Raw genomic sequence first — 23,657 nt, 5'->3', positions numbered from 1 at the left:
ACCCTTGGTCCTTTGGACTACTGCGGGTCCGAGCATCTTGCGCTCTACAACTTCATCCTAACATAAGGGAGATCGACATTGTCTTCCTTCAAGGATCTCATAAGGCGACATCTCGATAATGACATATGATCTATTGTCGTAAGATAACTCAATCCGAATTAAGTGATCATTCCAAATTCTTTCAAGTCTATTACACAGACTCTCATCATAGCTTCCAATCATTAGAGCTCTTGCTTCTCAATACCCATTCTTTTCCAGTTCGTAATCGCTATCACCTTCCGTTCCTAATATTATACTGGTTATACTTTTGCTCGTTAGCGTTCTATAACCTTTTAATAACCACGTCAACCTTAGTATCACGAACGTGTTCCCATTCCGCATACTACCACCACTTTATTACTCCTTTTTCAGCTGCTTCTATCTTTGGAAGCTTGATCAATCATATAGAAGTAAAGGAATTTGTTGAGAGATCACTATGATCATGAACACTTGTTATATTGCATAGTTAGTATAGAAGGTGGCCAGCCTTTAGTACTTGACAAGCAATTAAACAATAGATGGTATCCTACTAGGCTTCTATCACACAGATAGATAGTCATTCGGCAATACCTCCCCTTCTGGAAGGGTTGTTCTTCTCAGATTACATGAAATGAAAAGAAGAGAAAAGAACGAACTGAAGAGAATTGTATATATAAAAAAATATATATACTGCCACAAAATATCTGGCTTGGAACCTACCTCTGAATTATAGAGGTTTGTCATAGGAGAACAAAACATAAACGTATTTATATCAGCATCAAGTATTATAGCATCGTATTTCCCATGCCTAAATATTTCTATTCCGTCCATCATTCCATGGACCCACACTCTTCCTCGAGCTTATACATAATCACCTTTGAAACTCCCTCGACATCGAAAATCGAATCTGGGATCTCATTCTATACATCATCGTTACTATAATTCTATGCTTGCACCGCAACCTTCCTCGTATAATAATACGACTCTCTATTGATAAGAAAGAATAATTATTCACCAGGTAGATACTCTACTTAATTAGTCTATCAATGATAACTTATACACTACCACGACCCGATTAGTGGTACTCAATCTCAACACCCATTCCAATACAACTCTCATGATTGTAATCAGCTCACTACTCGCAGAATCATTGCTGCCTTACTATGGTCCACCACTGACCCACTGTCATCATTCACTTTCCATGAAATCTTATTAGCTAACCATACGGAGTCCATACATGTCGTATCAAATCCTTCTAAGGAGGTAACATAATCACCATTTCTGATTCATGAAGAACACTCCTGATCCTGACATACATACATGACATGAAGCAGATAAAAGTGCAGAAGAGTTTCAATCAAAGCAACGATAGCAGGTTAATACTATTCTTAATCATACGCCCTAAATAGAAGAATTAACTCAAGGGTTCATCTAGTCCTTTTTGAAACATGGTCCTGGATTATCTCAAGATAGGACCTTCTAAGATAGATAGCCCGTTCATGGCGATTACACGAATTAAACCTTTACCAACTACTATTACGGTTGGGTATTGCACAGTCATCAGAAGGAATGTCAATCTTCCAAACCATAATTCAACCTTCACATTTTTAACCATCATCACTATATTCTTTTGGCACACGCGCCTATAATTATCCTCTTACCCTTAAAGTGTCGGCCACCTCTTTGGCCTTTCCTGATAGTAAAATTTCCTTACAGTCAATGTCATTTTAACCACCTCCAAATAAATTTTCTACCTTATTTCCGATCACTGCTTGAGTGAAGATGTTTTCCTTAAAATCAGATGGGAAAAAAATATCACCATTTTTCCATAAGTTATTGCCTCAGTCTTTAGAGGCTAATCACTGTCAAGACTGACTCTCAATCATACTTAGAACATTTTTTTTTATCTTAAGTCCTAATTGCCCTGAACAATTTCGACCATTACTGGTTCGATCCATACTTTCTCGTGGTTTAACACGTGCCCCACTTGGCATCATTATAATTACGTCATATTTCCTTTATCCACATTTCTATTCTTGAGAATTTTGAATATTACCTTTTTCCTTATAAAACCTCTAAGGTTATCCTTCAATCGTTCCTCCTGTATTCCCTAGATACAGGGCATATCACAATACCATTTACTAATAGTAGAACCATTGTCTATATACTTCTGCAAAATTTCTCCACTGATTCTTAAAGGTTGTTGTTACCTTAACCCTTTCCCAATCATACTGTCAAAACTCATACTGTCCCTATTAAGGGTGACATGCCAACCTTTATGCAGTCCCCTAGGATTCATTTTAAGTTACCAATGTTCTATCCTTAATTCCACCTTTAAAAGGTACCTGCATCCTTCCACGAATAAATCAAGTCATATTTCCTTGATAGATTATCATATTCATCATTCCCACCTCGATAGTCTATACCTAACTTCATAATAGCATCCTTATTCAAATTGAGGTCAATCCATATGGCCTCCAAAAGATAACAACGGTTATCCGCTTGTCTTGCCTAATTTGGTAACGATAACAAGGATGTTCTGGAAGATATTGGTCGTGTTCAACGTGAACTTCTTCTTAATAATTCCTTATTTACTTCTGTTGTTTATCTCAACAGTCACCTCAATGTTGGGATATCTTTCATACCTGGCGTCTCCCTTTCTGGGTATCAAGCCACCGGTCTTACATTTCCTTCTTGAAGGTCACTTCCTTCATCCAATTTTTCCTAATTTCTTACTTCCTTATCCCCTTAGTCTATCCGCGTCTCATTATTTATCCTTCGAATTATCTCAAGGTTTCCTCGAATCCTCCCAACTTACAGGGGATAAACTACATGTATCTCTTATGCCCTCAACCATCAATTTTAACTTATGGTGAATCACCCTCATCCTGACGAATGCATACTTTTCTATTTCTATTGCTACGAGTCGTTAGGGTTTCCTCATACCCAACTCCCTTATCATACCTCAAACTCTATTACCGTTATATTCCTTTCCACTTCAATTTCTTTTTATTTTCCTTTCTCTTATCATTATTTCATGAACCAACATAACATAAGCATTGATTTCAAACATCCCGTCATTCTGGATTCGTGTCCTCAGAACGAATCTTGATAACTTTTACAACTTAGATTCATAATTTATCATACTCGTCTGCCTTTGTTCTGGCTCTAAAGTTTTTACACTATCTCCTTATCTTTGGGAATTACTTTCCCGAAAACAATTGACTGAACTTAAATCAGTTTATTATAATCTCTTGCTCCGTGCCTTCCTTGGCCTTTTACCGTCGGGTGGTCTCTCTCTTAGGAGGGTAAGTGATAAAAACAGTCTTTTATGATTCGTCAATCATTTAGAATCTCAAATGATTCCTATATTTCCTTTAGCCAGGCTCTTGCCTCGACTGGGTCAGCTTGTTCCTTGGAACTCTGAGAGCTTAGCGATTTAAAGGTCCTGAAAGAATTTCTCACCGCACTGTCTCCTCAGGGTGGTGGTTGGGGATAATAGTCTAAGTTCTTTTTAGACAGGTCCATGAATTGCCGTATAGGAGTACCGTCTCGGGTCTCCTTTCCTTACTCGACTTTCTGTTTCCTTAGTATGAAATGTTTCATCCTACTCCCCATAATTGGGGTCATCTTTTAATTTAAAATCCTCATTTTCCACTCCATTATGTCATGGGTTCCTTCTATCTTGATGGCGACCTCCCTGACTATCACGTTCAGGGTTTGCTCTAAATCTTATTCCTCAAACTATGGCTCTCATCTAAGTTCTCATCCTTACGCTCTTGAACTTTTGGAACCCAAATTCTATAGGAATACCTCATTATTCCCTTATCATCTTTCTCGATATTAATCTTTTATCTAATTGTTGGCTCCCTGCCTTCATTCATAACTTTTTCTGGCACAATATGATCTTTTCCAATAATTCGGGCTGTATTGCAATCTTAAACAGCTTTTCGGTACCGGCTCCGGTTACCTTCACTTCTATTTCCATTTTCTCAAAATCTCTTATAAACTCTCCATAAGACATTATCATCTTGAGTCTCTCCTTTTTACTAAGGGCATCAGCCACCATATTGGCTTTCCTCGAATGATAAAGAATCTCCCAATCATTATTCTTGATTAGCTCTAACTGCCTCCTCTGGCATATGTTGAGCTCTTTCTACGTGAAAATGTACTAGAGCACTTATGGCTTAGGTAATTCTTGCACTTCTCTCCATACAAGTAGTGCCTCCAATCCTTAGGGTAAAACTATTGCCACGAGCCTAAGCTCATGAGCGGGGATATCGAATTTCATATTACCTTAATTGTCTTGACATGTACGCGATTACCTTACCGTGCTGCATAAGCACGCACCCTAAGCCCTTGTGCGAAGCGTCACTATACTTCACAAAATCTCTTTTTCCATCCGGCAACGCCAGCATAAGGGCCATCACCAACCTCTGCTTCAGTTCTTGAAAGCTGTTCTCGCATTTCTCTGTCCATTCGAACTTCTCAGTCTTACGAGTAAGCCGCGTTAAAGGGGCTACTATCTTTACAACTTGAACGAACCTCCGGTAGTGACCGGCCAATCCTACCTCTGGTAGTCGACCAAACCATGGTCATCAATTCATCAGTGGTCCTTTATCCAATCCTGTCAGGATCCTCCATGGGATCCTCCTCAATAACTATCCCTTCTAGGACAACATCCTCAACCGCTAAATCCTCAATATCAACATCATCCGGTCCTGCATTAGGACACTCTATCGGATCCACAATCCGATCTCCAATTAGTAATAAAATATCATCGCGATGTTGCTCCTCAATCTCAGGGTTCGGAGTCCCGCTACCATATACGATAACGAACTACACTCCTATCACGATATTTATAAGGGTTCCCATAAGGGTTTTAACTGTCAGTACTACGTTAGGTAGCCCGACTATGAACTTGGCAAGAGTTCTTATTATCTTAGTGAACTTATTATCTTAACGTCCCATCATCTCTGAGGTTTATAACGCTTAGCTCTGATACTATTTCTGTAACACCCCCAGATCCGGGGTCGGGGATCCGGGTTGTCACGAGTTCCATTTCCCTTATTAACACCCAATCTTAATAATTTCTCAACTACTCTGTACTGTGACCCCACAATAAACACACACACCACACGTTATAGTCTCAGAGATGAACATCCAAAAATAATCACAAGTCGTTTTATTCCACAATTATATGTCAATACACCTTAAAAAGGGTCTGAATAAATTTACATTTCATTGCCATTATTACAATTCATAAATATACATAAATCTGGTACATCAAAAGTTGAAGCCTAGTCTATTGGTAGTTCCCTACCTCAGCTACAGTGACTTCAATGCCTATAGGAAGCTGCGAAACGCTTCCTATCCGATCGCGAATTGGGAGCTTGGTCCTGTTCATCTTATCTATCTGATGTTGTGTGATGAAAGAAGAAAGCAAGGGTGAGCAGCAAGCCCACCAAAATAATATGTATAATGATTAATAGTATATGAGTCTACTCATAATACTCATGAAAATCTTGGTCAAAAGAAATGAACCAAGTTTGATATCTTAATGCGATGAAGTCGCAAAATATTCAGTATATATACATATATACTTTTCAAAGTAATGGAAGTCCTCTTCCATGCATAATATACCCAAAGTCCCATTGTATAACTGTATAAAAATATCGTTGCCAGGTGATCTCATATATCTAACCTTGTCTCAACGTTTTTCTGAAAATCTTTGTCATTCATAAGACAATTATTAATTAGATATAAGTTTAAAAGATGAAGTTACCAAATACTTCACTACACTTATATCATTCCCAAATACTACTTGAACTACCACCGTTCAAGTTATAATCAATTTCAAAAGTTCATCCCACTGATGAGACCACAAGATAAGACTTGAATAGATTCAATCTTTGAAATATTATTGAATGAAAAAGTTATGAGATACTTTATTTAGCCCCGATATATATATATATCCACATATATATATATATATCCCTTTAAACATTTCCTGGAACCTCTGTTATGCAAAGTATGAACAGAGTTTGAAACATCCAATGAATTTTGGAAAGGAAAAGAATTTTGGCATAAACCCGATATCTCGCTGATCAGGCAAAGATACCAATAAGTAACCTTTTCTACTGTAGATGGATGAATTCCTCACCGGTCATCACCCTGGCCGCATTAGGACCTCGCGCTAGACCGTACCCCGGCCCCTCACGCGTTGATGGACTGCCACCCAGCCACTTACACAATAATAGACCGTACCCCGGCCTGTCGCTTATGCCGACTCAATGAGATGGGCTTACTTCCCGAACGTTGGGCAAGTAATCAATTCATTTACCAAATCTGCAACCTCGTTGTGAATATTAAATACACCACAGAGCCGGATTCCCCAGGTTTTGAGCGAGTATTTAAATCCCCTTTAAAAAGGAAGATCTTAAATATAAAAATGAGTTTTGGGATCCGCTCTGACTTTTAAAAATCATTTTGAAGACTCGAAAACACTTTAAAGAGTGTTTGGAGTAAGGCTGATTTAATGAAGTAAATCAGTCCCCAGAATATTAGAAAATATCTGAATATTATTAAATAAATAATATTCCCATAAAGAATAGTCTTTATAAAAATAATTGAAGTAGAAGTATTAGAATTTATACTTGAAACGAGTTTTAATTAACCAAAGCTATACTTATATGAAAGTATTATCTTTATTTGAATAATCGAAAATAAGTTTGATTATTGACATCTTATTCTTTAATAAAATAAAGAATATATTTCAGCAAATAATCGGAGTCATAGATCCTCAAATGAATATTCAAATAATATTCAATAAATAAAATAAGCTGAGTCATAATACCTCGAATGAATATTATAAATAATATTCATTAAATAAAATAAAGGAGTCATACATCCTCAAATGAATATTCAAATAATATTCAATAAATAATATAAAAGAGTCATAAGCCCTCGAATGAATATTCAAATAATATTCAATAAATAATAAAAGGAGTCATACGCCTTCGAATAATATTCGAAATAATATTCAATAATAAATAAAGTTTAAAGTTATCGAATAAACCTTATTCGATTAATAGTTTTGAAAACTATGACCATATATATGTATATATAAATATATATATATATATATATATCCATATCCATATATATACAAAATCTACTCGGGATCCTCGACTCCCGGTTTTAGAAAATATTTTCACCTTTTGGGTCCCTATACTAAGGGTATATGCAAGTTACCGCTATCCTCTAGCATAGGTATTATCAACTGAACCAACAGATATATATTTCAAGAATATGAAACAGGCATGCATATATACCATATCACATGCTACAATATATCGCAATAATTTGCTAAATAACCAACATGCATTTATCGCAAGATAATGCATATACAAGTGTATTCATCACAACAACAGTATAACGGATAGAATACTTGCCTGAGCGACTTGGGAGTGAGAAAGGCTCGGGACGAGTCTGATAACCTATAAACAACAAGTAAGTTGGAATTAAACCAAAATCACTTGTAAACCTATACTTTAACTAACTTAGACTCTAATGCTAGTTTTGCGCTCACCGATTTGCTTAAGTCACTCGGGTACCCTCGGCTCCACCATTTTTAATAATTTAACCTTTACGAGTTTTAAAGCGATTCCTTCGCGAATGACTTACCAACTGCCTAACTCACTTACCATAAATGTTTCACACATTAAATAACCCTTTTTGGTCTTTAACCTACATTCCAAAGTAAGGCGAGGGAAAAAGTTTCGTTCGTGAAACGCCGTTACTTGAAACGGTCGTTTCTCCTAAACCGTAAATCGGAATCGAACGAACTACATATCAAAACGAAGCTCGTAACATGAGCTATCTAAAAATGGCAGTGGTCACAATCTAGCAGGGGGTTCTCGGGTCCTAATGCTATGCACAAAAACAGTCCAAAGAAAATCGGACGTTACGACGGCTATGTTTACGTGATTTCCAAATTTTAACCCATTCACAAACAACCCAAATCAACCTCAAATCCAACATACAACCATCCTCCATCCTTATCACATCCTAACCACCCCAACCAATTCAATTTAATCTTTCATACTTATGCTTAAACTTAACTTTAATCATACTTAAGCTCCTTTAAATCAAAACCACAAAATTACCATTCCATTACACTACCATTCCAAATCTCAAACTCTAAATCATAACAACAAGATACAATATCAACCCACTACTCAAAATCACCTTATAATATATATGAACCTAGGGTTTGGAAATGGTATACCTTCCTTGAAGTGGTGGGTGGAGCTAAGAAGCCTTAAGAAGCTTTGAGAAGCCTTAGGAAAGCTTGGATCTTCAAGAAAACAAGAAAAAGTTCAAGTTAAAAACTTGAAAACACTATTCATTGTCTTCTTCTTTGATTAAATGAAGAAGTTAGAGAAAGAATTAATGGCTTAAACTCATGATATAGCCATAACTAAGCATAAAGATGATTAGGGAATTTTCTTACCAATTTAGGATGCTTGGATCTTGATTTTTGAAAAATCTAGCCTTTAAAAATGTAAAAAGCCGAGAGCTAAGATGAAGAACAAATGCCTTGGTTGTTTTTGATTTTTGATGAAATGATTTTGCTAGCTTGGTTGGCTTGATTTGTATTTGATTTAGTAAATTACTACCTTGCCCTTGAATTTGTGTGGTCCTTATTCAACCACACCTCCTTCCTTTCCATGTCATGCTTACCTCATCCTCATGATGTCATCCTTCCTTCCTTGTCTTCTTTCTATTGGTTGGATGACATCATTCCCATTAATCCCTTTGATTAACTTCCTAATCGTTTGCCTAATGACCGCTGATCTGTTATACGGTTCGCTTAACTTTCGTTCTCGTTTATCGTTTGAAGGATCATACCCGGGATCTTATTACTTAGGTTCCCTTAACCTTTCTCAATACATTATATTCCTTTTTATGATCCTCTATCATAATCCTTTAATTTAAATCCTTTTTATCCTGTTACCTTATACTCAATTCTCTCCGTATCTTGTGGATTTCCGGGAAAAACCAAAGTGTTCGGAATTGGATTCTGACGATATTTACATACACTTATATCCCATATAAAGTACTAATAAAATCTCAGAATATCCATATCAGAACCCCTACATAGTGTGGCATGAAAAGTTTTCTCGTTCAGCAAAAACACTATTCATAAGGGTTTCAAAATTTCTCAAAAATTGGGGTTATTACAGGAGTGCCACCTTAGAAGGTGAGGGTGAGGGTGTGAGGGTGTGTGTGAGCCAGGGGGAGCCCCTGATGCAAGAACAGAGAGAAATTGAGAGAAAGGCAGGTACAGAAGCTATAAGGGTGGAACCAGCCATTGCTAGTGAGTTAATGAAAGTGGATGATGTAGATAAGGAAAGACAATTTCAGCAACATTACAAAACTGTCATTGATAACATTTCCTTGGATGCTGACACTTTTACTCACCCTGTTTCAGCCTTTCAATTTTTGGCTGCTCAGGGCAATGTGGAGGCAGAACAGACACTACACATTGTACACACTTCAGAATCTCTTCTCAGAGACAAAGCTGCTGTCAACAGGCTGCCTTCTCAAGCTGGTGAGCCATCTGAAGAATTTGGAGTAAATTCTAATGATGATGACTCTAATTCTTTGAATGAGAGCATGAACTTAGGGGGAGTAGAAGGCCCAAGTTCTGCTCCTGCTCTTCCTGAATGGGCACTGGCCAAATCACCAACACCAGGAGAATTTGGTGTCACTTTGGTCAGACAAGTCATGACAATTCAGAAGGCCTTTCAGGAGACTCAAGATGCTGGTACCAAGGCAATTCTTCAAGCTCATCTGGAATCTCTGCATCTCTTGCAGTTGCAGCATTACCAGCAAAATCTAAGTGTGGATGAGCTCAAGCAGGACATTGCTGATCTGAAATCCTACAATGCTGAGAAATTGGATTCAGTTATACCCTATGGTACTATGCAAGATTTGTTGGGGAGACTGAGGAAAGCATCTGATGCTGACAAGAGGCTGGCCAGATTGGAAGATAGGGTTCAAATCATTGAAGACTCTATGGTCACCATTCTTCAGAATCAACAAACTCAAACAAATCTACTGATGCAGCTGGCAAAAGCACAAGGCTTGACCCCTACCCTTGATGATAACAAAAAGGGGGAGAATAAAGGGGAAGGGGAAGGAGAGCCATCTACAACAACAACAGTTCAGATTTCTCAAGTGCTAGTTCCTGTCATCACAACTTCTCCACCAATTCAAGTCAAAGGAAAGCTAGATGGAATTGATCTAATCCAGATAGCAGCAGCTGAATTGCAAGTCAAAGAGCAAAGGAAGAAGATTGATGAAAAGATGCAATTAATATTTGGTTCTACAACTTCTCAATCACAATCTGTGAAGCATAGCACAAAAGTGGAATCAATTATTATGGAACTCAAGCCAGTAGGGAAGCATAAGGATGGAGAAACTTCTTTCAAAGATCTGCAACCTATGGTTCTCAAGCCCAACAACAGCTTCAACAAGGACTCTACAAAGAACCCTCTAAGCCTTGCTCAAATGAAAGGAGTGGATTTTCCTCTTCCAAAGCCTGATGAAGACAAGCTTTTGGGTAGAAGTATCATAAAGCTCAAAGAGAACATGGATGAGGCTGTAAGAAGGAACAAGGCTGTTATCTTTAGAGAGGGAAAGAGCATCTATGTGATGCAAGGACATCCCAAATTCTGAATAGCCAAGAGGGAAGAAACCAAGAGGTTGAAGGAAGAAGCCAAATAGCTAAAGGCTAACAAAAGAGCACAAGCAAAGCTTGAAAAACAGCTAAAGTTAAGTCAGGCTGAAGAACAGAAAGAAACTGAAGACAAAGGTGAAGATAGAGCTATGGGGGACATGGTTGGTACTGAGATGGAGGAGAGAAGTAAGGAAGAATGGCAGAAAGGGAATAGAAAGAAGGTCAATGCAAAGAGAAAGATGGTAGATGAGACTGAAGAAAACCAATCAATATCTAAACCACTACCCTCTATTCCTGAACCCATTGTACCTGACCCCTTCATAAACATTCATGGTGAAATAATCATTCCCAAAGAGGAACCAATTGATTGGGACACCATCAAATTGCCCACCTTCCTAACCTCTTTTACACCACCAAAGAAGCAGAAAAGAAGAACTAAATCAACACCCTCTAAAGCCTCAATCAAATTCACACAGAAGCCTAAGCCAAAATCTCAAACCTCTAAAGATGATTATGTTCACATCTGTGACATAAAAGAATTTTCAGACATTGAACTCTATCTGGATGAGCTGGAGGATGTAAGGGGAATAGCTGCCTACAGACAGCTACCAGAAAGACTAGTGTTCAAATACAAAGGAGCTGGGGAAAGAACATGGCCTCTTCACAGAATTCTGAATGAAGGCTACTCTACCTTGATTAGAGTCTACTCAGCCATACAAAAGGATTCTGGCTTTACCAGGACTGCCAGGACTGAGATTCTCAACAAGATTGCCAACATAAGGAAAACTTGGAGGGAGCCCAATGCCTTGCCTAGAACTTTACTCATTCAAGAGAGAGGTATTACAATTCACAAATCACCTCATTGGTTGATGGAGTTCAGAGACAACAAAGGAGTTAGAAGATTTTTTAGAATTGAAGATCAGCTAAAGATTGCCAGTAATGAAACTCTCAAGGATATGCAGTCTAAGTTAGATATCAATGAAGAAGATGAAGCTGAATTCTACAGACAACTTAAACTTCAAATAGAGGAGAATGACAGGAGGCTAGGAAAGAAAACCAGGGATCAAAGGAAAAGAAAGTAATTTGCTCAGGCTAAAGGAGCACCCTTGGAAACAATGTATTTCTTCAATTTCATCTCAGCATATACACTTTTGTAGCACTTTTGAATTTCTGCTTTGTTACAGTTTATATATTTGTTAAGTGTTTTGTTATCATCAAGCTAAACCCAAATTTATGCCTACAGTTCTAGTAGACATAAATAGGGGGAGATTGTTAGGAATATGTGTATTAGTTTGATGATAAGTTAAGCAAAACACTTAAGTAGAAATCTAGTATTTGTAGCCTCAACGGATAAGACCATCTTGGTTATCCGTTGAAGGAGTAGCCTTACTTAGCAATAAGTTTGGTATTGTAGCATATTTCACTCTCTGGTTTCAAGCTGTAATTCTTAGATGTTGTTAGGAAATAATCAGTCATGTTGACTACTAATGGATGTACAAATAGGAAGGCTAATTGTAAATATTTCATGCCTTGTAATTTTGTATAAGTGAAGAAGTGTCAACGAATATTGAAGACCTTCAACGGATAAGAAACAAAGCTTCGACGGATGTCTCTAATGCTTCAACGGATAATATCCATCAACGGATAAGTGCTTCAACGGATAAAGCTTCAACTGCTAGAGCATCAACGGATAAAGCCATCAATGGATGAAAGCTTCAACGGATGCTCAGTCTCATAGCAGTTGATAGTGACAGTTAACAAAGCTGACAGAGGCACATGGATTGACAGAGATGTGGTAGCCTATTTCAGGAACAGCAGAAAAAGCAGCCGTTTTTAGTCTGGTTCAAAATGGAAAGTCAACAGATAATTCCATATCACACTGGATAAAAATGGAATAGAAACAAGTGGAGAACTATTGTCTTATTATATTTATCTTTGTCTTCACTTGTAAACTTGGTGATATATAAGCCAAGTAGTAGCTAGTAATTAGATATAAATTTTCCCTGAGCTGTTTAGAAATATCAAGAGAGAAAATCATCTAGTTTGTACTAGGAAGCAGCTGTGATTTAATTTTGAATCACAGATTTTCTGAAATAACACATCTCTGGTGGAACAATAAATCCACCAGAAAAGTTTTTAAGTTCTTTGTGTTCATTACATTTGTGTTTGAATATATATCTGTCTGCATCAGCTTCAAGCAATTCACACACATTTGATCACTCAAACACTTAGCCTTAGAAACTGCTCAAAACTTGAAAAAGTTTTGAGATTTACATTCAACCCCCCTTCTATAAATCTCATTGTTAGTCCACTGGGAATAACAATGAATGCAACTAATATGAATGCAACGATCCCAATAGAATAACTCAACCAATCAATAAGCAATATATCAACAAATGCAGCTACTTGCATAAAGACCAATTAAATCATACAAATCAACTTACAAACTAGAGACGTGCGTGTGTGTAGATGCTTACAGATATACTATCGCAACTAGATCAATAATCACGACTCACTACTTATCAAGACAATCGCAATTTTATAAACAGAATAAAAGCTAGACTCAAAATTATTTATAACACTTCAATTTTTATATCAGAGATTTATATGGATTCATGCTTTTATTCAAAACAAAATAAACACTTATGCTTCTTTGAGCGTGCAATTAGTGAGGTCCACAAAAGACTTATACAATAGTACCCATGTAGCGAGCGTTAGGTTAGCAGATCCCAAACTATAAAAGCCTTAGGTCATTAGGCACAAAGTCCCCTAAGAACTTAATAACTCGAGTACTAAAGAGCCCACTCGTGATCGATTATACATAACACTTATTCTTTTTTCTTTTTTTTTTCTATATTTCAATTTTTTATTTTTTTATTTTTTTCAATGAATTTCTGAATGTGTGGGTTTCGCTCCATCTCATTCAAGCCTAGACTACTCATATAACTATGAGCCGGCTACTAGCCATTTATCACCTTGTCACACAACTAGCAATGAAATCAAATTTTCTCCATTTTTTAAATATTCATGTCTTTTATTATTAAGAGAATATCCTAAATTCTAAATATAAACAAGCAATTAAACCTCGACAAACCAGCAAACCATGACTAAGATCTAGCACTCTAGCAACCTATAAGACTTAGTGAAATACAAGTGTCTCTAGCAAGCAAATCAACTTAATATGACTTAACATCTCTAAAAATATCTCAAGTCAACCGAAAAATCATCTAAGGGATCATGTTATAATGCAAATGCATGAAAACTATATGAACAAAATAACATAAAACTATCAAAATAAAAAAAACTATATGGCAAAATATGCAACTATATGAACTAAACTATCATGAATATGCAAACTATATGAGACACATAAAAACATATTCCTTCATCTACTACCCCCAAACTTAAAATATTCACTGTCCTCAGTGAAGGTAATAGTAAGGAATTCAGGAAATCCTAATTAGAATCAGGCTCCTCACCCTCAACGGGTGGAGTGTCGGGTGTGTCCGGAGGTGGATACACGGAATCCTCACCAAAAACTGGCCACTAGATATCAACACCGGTGGCTCTGAAAGCTGTCCCAAGTGCCTGCGTAAGATCGCACGCGAACCTGCTATGGATGACATGCATCGCATCCATCCTCTGTGCTAGATGCCTGTACTGCGTCATGCTCATGCTAGCTCCCATATCAGCTCCTTCCTCCTCCTCATGCGCCTGCTGCGATGGCCCTGCCTCATCTCCTAGCTGAGATCTCCATGCAGTCCTGCTCGCCTGTGTGGCCCCTGCAACTGGCCTCCCACCAGGTAGATGGTCAAAAGTATAACCAAGCCCCTCCAGATCGGGCTTGCCTCCATCCCATTCTTGCATCATAGCCAAAGTAGTGTTGTCAATAGGATCACTCAGGATCTACAGCTGCTCGTGTGTGGGCCAATGAACACCAACTGCCACGCACAGCTTCGTCACCACGGACGCATATGGAATAGACCCCGTAGTACTCCCCCTCAAGAACTTCAGAATATCCTGATAAATCACCATCCCCAAATCTATATAATCGCCTTGAAGAATGCCCCATAAAAACCGTGCAAGCTCCACAAGAATCTCATGCACATGCGAAGATGGCATGATGTTAGCACATATAAAAGCATTCCATGCACAGACAACCTGTTCATTCTGGAAGCAGGGAACGTAGAATACTCGGTCGTGCCCCTCTTGATCTTCTAGTGAGTATCGGGCTGATATAGAGTAGCAACAATAAGATCCAGATCAAAGTCCTCTGGAGTCTTATCATTCCAGGTGTCCTGCCCAAGCTTCCTCGCGGGCTGCTCAATCACAGTTCTGATAGCGTCTGCACTAAACTCCACCGTCCTCCCTCGAACCACCGTGAAGCCATTCTTCTCGGCCTTGTCATTCGCATAGAACTCGCAAACAACACTCATGGGTACAATAGCGAGTGCCTCGCAAATAGGAACCCATCCCATCTCAAGAATCATCTCCAACAGCTGACCATCCTTCCCTGATGGCAAAAAACCTCGTTCCTTGATGATCATCTTCGAAAGAAGCCTAGTATACTCCGCTTCAGCCTCGGGAGTAGAGAACCTTGGCCTTACACCACCCACACTTGATGAATCGGTGGTGCTGCTGTCGACTTGTGTTCTTTGTCTCTTGGGTGCCATTGGAAGTGAGTACAGAGAATAAGAGTTGTGTTTCAGAGAGAATTTGTGTTTGAGAATTTTTCATTTGGTGGAGAAGTTTGTGTATAAGGTGTATGTATATATAGGTGGTGAAGAGAGAATTATATATGGAATAGAAGTGGGATTTGATTATGGGAATAATGGGAGTAATGTGTTTGATTTGGAGAGGGAATTATGTGATATAGGAGAGTAAAAATCGGTTTGGAATTGATTTTTGACTAAAAATCCCGATTTTCTCTTAAAACTGCTGTTTTATTTTTTCTGAGTCGGGACATGGCGCGGGCGCGCGCTGAGACAGTGCGGGCGCGCGTTGAGACAGCGCGAGCGCACACTACTTCTGCCAAATCGGCGTGGCCGCGCGCTAGGACAGCGCGGGCGCGCCAAGCTTCTGAAGTGAGCCCTGAATTTTTTTCTTTTTCTTATTTTTTTATGATTTTCTCTTTTCTTCTTGCTTCCTCTACTTACTAATGTACAACAAACTTGGGTTGCCTCCCAAGAAGCGCTTCTTTGACGGCGCTAACTCGACGTAGAACCTTGAGCTCAAACGGATAATAGAACGACACTAACCAATTCACGGTTTGCTGTGTCACCATAGTAATACTTCAACCTCTGACCATTTACCTTGAATGCCTGGCCCGGATCATTCTCAAAATATTCCACCGCTCCATGTGAAAACATAGTTTTGACAATAAACGGCCCTGACCATCTTGACTTCAACTTTCCAGGAAAAAGATGGAGACGAGAGTTGAACAATAGAACTTCTTGCCCTGGCACAAATGATTTGAGCACTAGACCCCGATCGTGCCACCTCTTTACCTTCTCCATATACATTTTATTATTCTTATAAGCTTGAAGTCGAAACTCATCGAGTTTATTCAATTGAAGCATCCTCTTCTTTCCAGCTGCATCCACGCCCAGATTCAACTTCTTCAAAGCCCAGTATGCCCTATGCTCGAGCTCCACAGGCAAATGACACCCCTTACCATAAACCAACTGAAATGGAGACAATCCCAATGGAGTCTTATATGCTGTTCTATTAGCCTAAACAACTTCATCAAGCTTCAAAGACCAATCTTTCCTCGATGAACATACAACTTTCTCTAAAATATGCTTGATCTCTCTGTTAGAGACCTCAGCTTGACCATTCATCTGAGGATAATAAGCCGTAGCAATGCAATAATTCACATCATACCTTTTCATCATAGCAGTGAACTTGCGATTACAAAAATGCGACCCCTCATTACTGATTATGACTCTTGGAGTTCCAAACCTTATGAATATCTGCTTGTGAAGAAAATTAAGCACCACTTCCGCATCGTTTGGCAACGCTTTAACTTCAACCCATTTCGACACGTAGTCAACCGCCAACAAGATATACTGATTGTTACAAGATGAGATAAATGGCCCCATAAAGTCAATTCCCCAAACATCGAAGACCTCAACCTCGAGCAGCATATTAAGAGGCATCTCATCCTTCTTAGACATATTACCCACACGTTGACATCAATCATATTTCAAAACAAACTGGTGAGCATCTTTAAATATTGTCGGCCAAAAGAAACCTGTTTGAAGAATACGAGCTGCTGTCTTTTCTCCATCATAATGTCCTCCATAAGCCATTTAGTGGCAATCTCGCAAGACCCCCCCGTTTCGCTATAAGGAATACATCTCCTGATGATTTGGTTAGCTCCTTGTCGAAAAAGAAACGGCTCATCCCACATATACCACTTCACTTCATGTAGAAACTTCTTCCATTGAGCATAAGATAAGTCGGGAGGCATGATATTACTCACAAGGTAGTTCACAATGTCTGCAAACCACGATTCTTCTTCTTGCACTCCAAACAGCTGCTCATCGGGAAAAGACTCATTTATCAATGTCTTATCCAATAAAGTAGCATTAGGATTTTCTAAATGTGTGAGATGATCAGCGACTTGATTTTCAGTTCCTTTTCTGTCCTTGATCTCTAGTTCAAATTCTTGAAGCAAAAGAACCCATCTAATCAATCTAGGCTTCGAGTCCTTCTTTGAGACGAGATATCGAATTACAGCGTGATCAGTGAAAACTGTCACCTTAGTCCCAAGTAGATAAGATCGAAATTTCTCAAAGCCATACACAATAGCTAAAAGCTCTTTCTCCGTAGTAGTATAATTCAGTTGAGCACCATTTAGGGTCATAGGACCATAGTAGACCGCATAAAATATGTTGTTCTTCCTCTGCCCAAGAACTGCTCCAACTGCATAGTCACTTGCATCGCATATCATCTCAAAAGGTTCATTCCAAATAGGCGCAGTTACGACCGGTGCCGTGATTAAACTCTTCTTTAATGTCTCAAAAGCTACAAGGCATTCGTCAAGACCCTTACTAGAAACCTTGTGCCCAAGAATAATGCCCCGTCACGCCATAAAGTGACATTTCTCCCAATTGAGAACCAGATTGGTCTCAACACACCTCTTGAGGACGTGTCCAAGATTTTACAAGCACTCATCAAATGAATCGCCAAAGACTGAGAAGTAGTCCATGAACACTTCCATATTCTGGCCAATCATGTCAGAAAAGATGGCCATCATACATCTCTGAAATGTGGCTGGCGCACCACACAGACCAAAAGAAACTCTTCTGAAGGTGAAAGTACCAAATGGAAAAGTGAAGGTAGTTTTCTCCTGATCTTCTGGAGCGATACAAATTTGATTATAACCCGAATAACCATCTAGAAGACAATAGTACACATGACCAGCCAACCTGTCGAGCATCTGATCAATGAAGGGCAAAGGGAAGTGATCCTTCCTAGTGGCCTTGTTCAGCTTCCTTAGTCCATGCAAACTCTCCACCCCGTGACTGTTCTAGTAGGAATAAGCTCATTCTTCTCATTTGCTACCACAGTAATTACACCTTTCGTTGGCACACATTGAACCGGACTTACCCATGAACTATCAGAAATAGGGTAGATGATCCCTGTATCTAGCCACTTAAGAATTTCCTTCTTCACTATCTCCTTCATGATTGGATTATGTCTTCTTTGCTGCTCGACCGTAGGCTTGCTACCTTCCTCTAACAGAATTTTATGCATGCAGTAAGAAGGGTTGATTCCCTTGATATTTGCTATAGTCCATCCAATTGTCGATTTGAACTCTCTCAGAATCCTCAAAAGATTTTCCTCATCAGTACTTGAAAGGTCAGATGCAATAATAACAGGCAGAGTATATGTATCACCTAAAAATGCATACCTCAAATGCTCAGGTAAAGGCTTAAGCTCAAGAGTGGGAGCTTTCTCAATAAATGGCTTGAGGCGTTTAGGAGCTTTGTTCAATTCCTCCATTCCCAGAGATTAAAAAGGCATATCAATCTTCCTCTTCTAGGGAAAAGCATTCAAATTTTGCAATTATTCTTCACCTTCATCATCTTCACTATCTGAATTCCCTAACAAGGATTTTTTAAAGACATCGAACCTTAGCAATTGATCAAGTTCCGATGTGATCACCGAATCGACCAACTCTACTTTTAAGCACTCCTAATTATCACTAGGAAATTTCATAGCATTGAACACATTAAAAGTAACATCCTGATCCAGAACTCGCATTGTGAGCTCACCCTTCTGCACATCTATCAAGGTTCGGCCAGTTGCCAAGAAAGGTCTTCCCAAGATTATGAGAATCTTCTTATCCTCCTCGAAATCAAGAATTATGAAATCAGCAGAGAAGATGAGTTTATCAACCTTGACCAAGACATCCTCCACAATACCTCGCGGATATGTAATAGAACGGTCGGCTAACTGCAAGGTCATATAAGTCGGTTTGGGATCAGGTAAGTCCAACTGCTTGAAAATTGACAAAGGCATTAGATTGATGCTAGCTGCCAAGTCACATAAGCATCTGTCGAAATACACTTTTCCAATAGTACATGGAATAGTGAAACTTCCTGGGTCTTTAAGCTTCAGAGGCAACTTCTGTTGCAGCACATCACTGCATTCCTCCGGGAGAGCGACAATCTCTAAATCATCTAGCTTCACTTTCCGAGAGAGAATACCTTTCATAAACTTTGCATAACTAGACATCTGCTCAAGAGCCTTAACGAAAGGTATGTTGATATGAAGTTTCTTGAACACCACCAGAAACTTCTCAAATTGCTTATCCAGCTTCTTCTTCTGCAGCCGCTTAGGAAAATGCGATGGAGGATATATCTGTTTCTCCCCTATATTACCCTCAGGAGGAGTGTGCTCAACAGTAGTCATCCTTGGTTCCACTTCTTCATCCTGCTGCTCTACTGCTTTCTCAGCCCCAGCTTCTTCAGTCAACTCTTGAGTTTATTCAGAATTCGCAACCTTTCCAGACCTCAAAGTGATTGCCTTTACCTGCTCCTTAGCTTCCCTATTTCCCGGCACTTCAGTGTCACTGGGTAGTGTACCAGGTTGACGATTTAGCAAGGCATTGGCAATTTGACCAATTTGATTTTCCAAGGTCTTGATAGAAACATCTTTACTTTTGCACATAAGCTTTAACTCCTCTAATTCAGATTTTTCATTAGCTTGTTATAGCTGGAGTTGCTCTCTTGGTGCATACTGCGGTTGCTGAAAACCAGGGGAGTTGTACTGCTTAGCTGGATACTGCTGATAAGGCTGTTGAACCGCATTCTAAGTGTTGCTCCAACTGAATTTAGGATGATTACGGTTGTTGGGATGATAGGTGGCTGACACTGCTTGCTGCGATCGCTGGAAGTTGCTCACAAACTGAGCTGATTCACTAGAAATTGCGCACTGATCAGTCTCATGGGCACCAACACATAGCTCGCAGACACTGGTGATTTGATTAACTCCATAATTAGTCAAAGTGTCCACCTTCATCGTCAAGGCCTTAAGTAGGGCAGCGATAGCAGTTGCTACGTACAACTCCATAATTCCTGCGACTTTTCCCTGAGTCAGCCTCTGAGAAGGATTCTGGTACTCATTAGCAGCCATCAGTTCAATAAGTTCATAAGCTTCATCGTAACTTTTAGCCCACAAGGCTCCTCCTGATGCTGCATTGAGCATGGATCTAGAAATAGCACCCAATCCATTGTAGAAATAGTTGATAATCATCCAATCAGGCATGCCATGGTGTGGGCACTTCCTTAGCATCTCCTTATATCGATCCCAAGCCTCACACTGAGATTCTCTTATTTGCTGAGAAAACTGAGTAAGAGCATTCCTGATTGCAGCAGTCTTCGCCATAGGGAAGAATTTAGTGAGAAACTTTTGAGCAAGATCTTCCCAAGTGGTGATAGACCCTGCTGGTAGAAAATGTAACCAGCACTTAGCCTTGTCCCTTAGAGAGAATGGGAAGAGTTGCAGCTTGATAGCATCTTCAATCACATCATTGAACTTGAAAGTGTCGCAGATCTCGATGAAATCCCTGATGTGCATGTTGGGGTCTTCAGTAAGAGAACCCCCAAACTGAACTGACTTATGTATCATTTAAATCGTGCTTGACTTGATCTGAAAAGTGTTAGCCTTGATGGCTGGTCGGATGATGCTTGACTGAATGTCATTAATCTTAGGCTGAGAATAGTCCATCAAAGCCTTCGGATTTTCCGCTTGATCACCCATCTCTACTAAAGCTGGTTCTTTAACTTTCTCTTCTTCTTCTACCTTCTTTTTTTCCTAAAAACTTCCTTACGAACCACTATCACTTCCTCCTCAGCTTGATCCAGATTTCTCTTACGAGTACGCGAACGCGTATGCATACACCATCGCTAGAGTACCTGAAATAAAACAAGGAAACAACTAAGTAACAATTTCCGAGTCAATGAACTTTAACGACCACTGATGGAAAATACATAAACTAATAATTACCACTGCAGTCCCGGGTAGCGGCGCCAAAAACTTTTTAGTCGCTAAACACGCGCTAATAATACACGCAAGTTACGCGTTCACAAGTAATATAGAATCTTTTCTAGTTCGTTCCCACAGAGACTGTGTTGGTTAACTAATTAATTCACGGATTTAGCAACAATGTATGGTTAATATTCAATGCTAAGACAATAACAAATTAAGGTTGTTTATAACTAAGAATTAAACTAACAATTATAACTAAGAGAATAAGATTGATTAAATTAATATATATGACAAAAATGGGATTCTAACTTCATTAAATACTTCAGTCAATAGACTTATTATTCTCAACCTTAGCATGCAATGGTGATGACACTAATCAGACAACACGAAACCGATAAACGCCAACTTTCGTTGCACGAGTACCATACTACCAGACATCCAAAAAGGAGATAGAAGCTGAATAGACACCAATTATATTCAGACCCTATATATCTGTAGAATTTGACAAAATAACAGTTTAAGCACAAGTTATCTATCTTGATTATACAGGGCAAGTAAGATGGTTAAAATTACCTACGAATCATGCATAACAATACATGAACTCTTCTAGCATGGCAAGTTCTAAATCCTTAAATTCACTGTCGCTTCATTAAGAATTAACACGCTATCTTATAAGTTCGCGACGCTCATAAGACGAATACGCACAACCAATACTAGGCTATCAATCAATCACCACATACTAAGGCATCGAAACAATTTAAGTAAAGAAATCCATAAATAAATCTGCTATAAACCCACGATAACGACTAGCGCATAATCGGACTCATCATCAACGTGGGTTTCGATGAAAGCATGGTATAACAAACGTAGTCTTTATCACGTATAAATAAGACCAAGTACAAAACAAGAGTAAGGTTCATAAGTAAGAAAACTAGCATCCAAATACAACTTAAAACAAAGATTCACAAGTAAAAACAAGATCTTCTTCGTCTTCGCTGAATCGTGCTAAAAACGGTCTTCTTACGGCTCTCCTTGCGCTCTGGTACGTCTCCCCCATGAAAAAGTTCTTATTTGAATATATATAGCAGCCCTTTGCAATCTGGAAGTCTCCCCACTTAGAATCGAATTAGAATCGGGATTCATATTTTTCGCACCGGCGCGGCCGCACGCTATTACAGTGCGGGCGCACTGCCTTTCTAGGCACAACCACGCCGTCCTTCTGGGAAAAACTCAGATTTCTTCTTTTTCCTTGATGCTTCGAGCCGGATTTCCACGAGCTTTTATTCCAACACCACCTTTACAACAAAATATTGCTAATTCACCTGATTCACAAATAAATGCCTGAAATGCAAAAACACTAGAAAACACGTTAAAATACTTAACAACTTGAGTACAAATGCATCAATTCAAAGCTTATTAGAGCATTATAAAGTGTTATTAATGCCACTCAACACTACCTTCCTCTATTAGAATTTGATGCATGCAGTAAGAAGGGATGATTCCCTTATTATCTGCTATAGTCCATCCAATTGCCAATTTGAACTCTCTCAGAATCCTTAAAAGCTTTTCCTCATCACTACCTGACAGGTCAGATGCAATAATAACAGGCGGAGTAGATGCATCACCTAAAAATACATACCTCAAATGCTCAGGTAAAGGCTTAAGCTCAAGAGTGGGAGCTTTCTCAATAGATGGCTTGAGGCATTTAGGAGCTTTGTTCAATTCCTCCATTCCCAGATATTCAAAAGGCATATCAATCTTCCTCTTCCAGGGAGAAGCATTCAAATATTGTAATTGTTCTTCACCTTCATCATCTTCACTATCTGAATTCCCCAACAAGGCTTTTTCTAAGGCATCAGACCTTAGCAATTGATCAAGTTCCGATGTGGCCACCGAATCGACCAACTCCACTTTTAAGCACTCCTCATTATCAGTAGGAAATTTCATAGCATTGAACACATTAAAAGTAACATCCTGATCCAGAACTCGCATTATGAGCTCACCCTTCTGCACATCTATCAAGGTTCGACTAGTTGCCAAGAAAGGTCTTCCCAAGATTATGAGAATCTTCTTATCCTCCTCGAAATCAAGAATTACGAAATCAGCAGGGAAGATGAGTTTATCAACCTTGAACAAGACATCCTCCACAATACCTCGCGGATATATAATAGAACGGTCGGCTAACTGCAAGGTCATATAAGTCGGTTTGGGATCAGGTAAGTCCAACTGCTTGAAAATTGACAAAGGCATTAGATTGACGCTAGCTCCCAAGTCACATAAGCATCTGTCAAAAGACACTTTTCCAATAGTACATGGAATAGTGAAACTTCCTGGGTCTTTAAGCTTCGGAGACAACTTCTGTTGCAGCACAGCACTGCATTCCTTCGTGAGA

At 39.0% G+C, this 23,657-nt stretch overlaps 1 non-coding gene across 1 annotated transcript; it reads left to right on the top strand.

Annotated features, from left to right (window-relative positions):
- Window positions 1–20,540: 20,540 nt before the first annotated feature.
- On the top strand, window positions 20,541–20,647 carry LOC141663414 (small nucleolar RNA R71). The gene has a single exon (XR_012551486.1). It is a non-coding gene; the product is annotated as a small nucleolar RNA R71 (small nucleolar RNA).
- Window positions 20,648–23,657: the final 3,010 nt, after the last annotated feature.

Source organism: Apium graveolens, chromosome 5 (assembly GCF_009905375.1).
Source record: "Apium graveolens cultivar Ventura chromosome 5, ASM990537v1, whole genome shotgun sequence".
NCBI lineage: Eukaryota > Viridiplantae > Streptophyta > Magnoliopsida > Apiales > Apiaceae > Apium > Apium graveolens.
Note: the sequence above shows the minus strand (reverse complement) of the source record. Positions and strands in the feature narration are given on the sequence as shown.